Source organism: Gavialis gangeticus, unplaced genomic scaffold, assembly GCF_001723915.1.
Source record: "Gavialis gangeticus isolate Ggan-Ray unplaced genomic scaffold, GavGan_comp1, whole genome shotgun sequence".
Lineage (NCBI taxonomy): Eukaryota > Metazoa > Chordata > Crocodylia > Gavialidae > Gavialis > Gavialis gangeticus.
The window spans coordinates 117,875,296-117,879,048 of record NW_017729031.1 but is presented as its reverse complement, the minus strand read 5'-3'; the positions used below and the strand labels follow the sequence as shown (position 1 = coordinate 117,879,048).

At 45.8% G+C, this 3,753-nt stretch overlaps 1 protein-coding gene across 2 annotated transcripts in view; it reads right to left on the bottom strand.

Moving 5' to 3' along the window:
- The window catches only part of HOXB3 (homeobox B3), a 34,455-nt gene that overhangs the window by 22,244 nt on the left and 8,458 nt on the right, over window positions 1–3,753 (bottom strand). The window contains exon 1 of one of the 2 annotated variants that reach the window (XM_019523679.1): window positions 2,582–2,642. The exons of the other annotated variant lie outside the window; for it this stretch is intronic. The gene's annotated coding sequence lies outside the window, so the exon portion shown is untranslated. Of the gene's footprint in view, window positions 1–2,581; window positions 2,643–3,753 lie in introns of those variants that run through there. 2 annotated transcript variants of the gene reach the window in all.

Sequence of the window (3,753 nt, the reverse complement as noted above, 5' to 3'; positions counted from 1 at the left end):
GGGGGGGGGTTTGCCAAGCCTTGGACTTGATGCTGAGAAGTCATAGAGACCTAAACCGATCTCCCACCCTGGCTCCTTCCTCAGCAGCTTAGATCCCGCTGCAGGGCTTGATCCCCAAGCCAATCTCTACATCCTATCCGTCACAACCTGGTGTCATTCTCTAGAGAAACCAGGTGGAGAGACAAAACGAAGTGTCACCTGAAAAGGGGGCTCCCAACCACCCTCGCCCCACATGAAACCCAAAGGCTTCAGGAAAGGTGTGCGTGTGTACATAAAGTAGTGGGACGTCTCTAATGGCTTTGGAGGGGGAAGTGAGGAGAAAAGGCGACTCATCGTCAGCCAAGAGGCAAAAAAAAAAAAAAACGTTTGCCACATGGAGCTATTCAGCGGGCTCTCGTTACCGCTGACATCTGACTTCTTTAAGGCAGGCATTCACACAAAGGCGTCGGGAACCGCATCCAAAGACGCCGGCTATTGAGCTAGACCCACTCCTTCCCCTCCTCCCTGAAAAAATAAGTGGGCAACATCACTGTGAAGCCAAGGATCTGAAGGCAAAAGAGCTTGACAAAGAAGGATGCTGCATTTCTGGCTTCTTTGCCGTCCCTGGATCTCCCTTAATATTTAATGAAAGTCACCGAGCTGAGCATGTTTTGCTACATAAAGGTTTACACTAGCCGACAGCGTTAAATAGAGGCGTCGCCGGCTGGGGTGAGCCGGGAGGGCGAGAAGGGAGAGGAAGTGAAGAAGTGCGGAGGATTCACACGGGAGAATCCGGCGCGACCATTTAATCTCCGCGCCTGTTGTCAGTTTTATTGACCCCTCGCGTGTTTTGGCTTGTAAAAATGTTTAAAAGTGACATCTCCCACTTCCTCCCTTCCTTTCAGCGCCCCACCGACTTGGGCAAGTTTTATGAAGGAAATTCAGGAGGAGCTGAGTCCTGATCTTCCAGGAGCTGCTAAGGGGGCATTTGCTCCCCCTGTGCCCGCATGCATTTGGAACAGGTACATGTCTACCCTTGCCATCAAAGCTGCTCTTGAAGAGATGACTCTAAGTCCGCAGCGTTGAAGTTTGCCTGCCTTCTCTCCATGGACTGGAAGGGCTTTTCCGACTAGCTTTCCCCTGTAATTTCCACAGTCGAGCTTCTGCAAAGAGCCCACAGCTCTCAAGTCTCTCTTAGTTTCTTGAGACCAGAGGGCCAAGTTCTGCTCTAAGTTACATCAGCTTTACATCAGTGTAACTCCACTGACTTTCAGGAGCCTCCTGAGTTGCTTCCGTGTAAATGCTAGCAGGCCCTTACACCATGCTTTGTTACCTAAACTTCCCAAACTTTAATCAGATGAACATCTATCTATCTATCTATCTATCTATCTATCTATCTATCTATCTATCTATCTATCTATCTATCTATCTATCTATCTATCTATCTACATACCTACTTACTTACCTACCTACCTACCAGCCATAGCAAAGTCAGGCAATTTTAGCTTCAAGTTTTCCCCTTTGTACAAACATCCTAACAAAATAAAATTCGGATTAATTCATTTCTTTTTTATGATCAGGCTTTGATGGGGACAGAGCCTCGAAACGATCAGCCTGCTGAAGAATGCCCAGATCATTGTCCCAGGACCTGAATCTACCTACTGCACTTTGGGAACACAGGCAGCCTCACCTATTGTTCAGCCCTCCATTGACAAAGTAACTTCTTCCTCTCCTGTGATCAAGTATTGTCCCTACTTAAAAGGCAAACAGCACATTTTTGCACTCCCACAACAATTTAATTTTGAATCCGAAATGTGGTTAGTTATTTGCTTTTCTGTTCAGTCGGTTTACAACGGGACTCAGCCAAGCACTATCTTTTAAAAGAAAAGCCATCAACCTGTGTTGTTATTCCAATGAGGCATTCTCGTTCTTGGGAGCAGGGGTGGGGAGAATTGGTGAAAAATGAGTTATGGCTGGTTAAGGGATGCTGCGATACAAAACTCCTAGCTGTATTTTTTATATTAAGGTCGTGGTCTTTTACTAGGTTTATATGCCAATGAGGCGTTCCCGGTTTACCAAATTTATACAAATCTCTCCTTAATTGGTAATCACAGATGCTGTAATTTAAGACCCCCAGCTATAGAGCCTTCATATTAGCTGCTGATCTATTACTGTAAATCGTCTGAAATAATCAACTCCAGGGAGTGGAGTAGGGAGAACGATCCCCGCTCTAAAATATCATCGCTTCCACATCATTTTCACTTGAGAAATGATTTATCTTGGACACCGCCATAAACAACACAACTCTCTCACAAACACACACACAATGGCAGCCGCAGTGCTGCTGACATGCTTATTGTAATAAATCAAGAAAGGGGGAAAAAGAGGTTGTGAGGAGAGAGAGAGCGAGCGAGAGGAATATTCCTAAAAATATCAATGAAATGCCTCGATGGGTATAAACACACATACCACCATGTGAAGAGAAATGGGAGGAAATGAAGACGGCTATTTGTCACATTTTACGACAATAACATTAATAACAAACAATAAATTTACATGGACATATAGACACGCTAGGAATTGGGAAGCCCCCGCTACTTACAATAATCCAGCCCTCGGCGTGGCTTCTTGCTTCCTGAGAATTGTTTTATTGCAGACTTCTCTCTCTCTCTCTCTCTCCCTCTCTCTCGCCCTCCCTCCCTCTCTCTCTCTCTTTCTCTCTCTCTTTCTCTCTCTCTTTTTTTCCTCGGCTATAGGCTTGTTTTTTAAAGGACAGTTGAATTTCACGTCAGACACAAGGAGACCATGTCTGCGATTTTCCTGACGAATACATATCTATTCTGCAACCGCTGCATTAATTATTTAATGAATCACGTGATCTGCAAGGGGGGAAGGGGGTCTCTCAGTTTCATACTCAAAGGACCACTGTGACCTTCCACTGGAACAGTATTTTTCCCCCCTCAAAAAATAAGTTAAGAAGCGAATGAAACATTCTAGATCCGCACAGACACAATCGCCCCAGAGTTATTTCTAATAACTCCGGAGTCCTTCTCACCCTGGCACGTGAAGATGGGGTGTATGGATGCAGCGAGCTCCATACTTCTCTCTATTAAAGAACTCTCTAGGAGGGTTATAGCCCCATGCCACCCGCTCTCCCAGAAGTTGCAAATATTTAAAAGCTTTCCTAAAACCTTCTTGTTGGATATTGCTTCTCTGCCCAGCTGGCCACACAACGTTTTTCACCCTGACGTTTTATTACTGCCCGGCCCTGAATAGAACAAATGTTCCAGAGGCGAAACTAGCTGAGAATACCTATATTCGTGGCTCCATATTTTCAAGGGGATTTCGTTTTGCCAGTCAGGGAAAGAGTGTCGCTGCTGCTGTTATTGTTTGCTTAGCCTTCTTTGAGATGGCTGTTGTGTTTTGGAGTCCAGTGTTGGCTCTCCAGCGAGATGCCAAACACGGGCTCCTGCAAAAGAATGGGCAACAAAGGCAGCCACTTATATTGCATACACTAAGAGCTGCTTAAGCGACAAATAAACACAGGGCGATGCTGCCCAGCACTGGACACACGGCTGCCCGGATCAACCTACTTAACAGCTGCTAACACCAACACGCATACGTTACACACGCATGTAACTTTACCTTTGCTTTTAAAATCCAAAGCCTGAGGAGTCAGCTAAGAATTCAGAAACTCTCCCCTAGGTGCCCTCAATCTTTTGTTGTTCAGGTGATCAGGGAGCTCACCCTCCCCCCCTACACACACACACACTC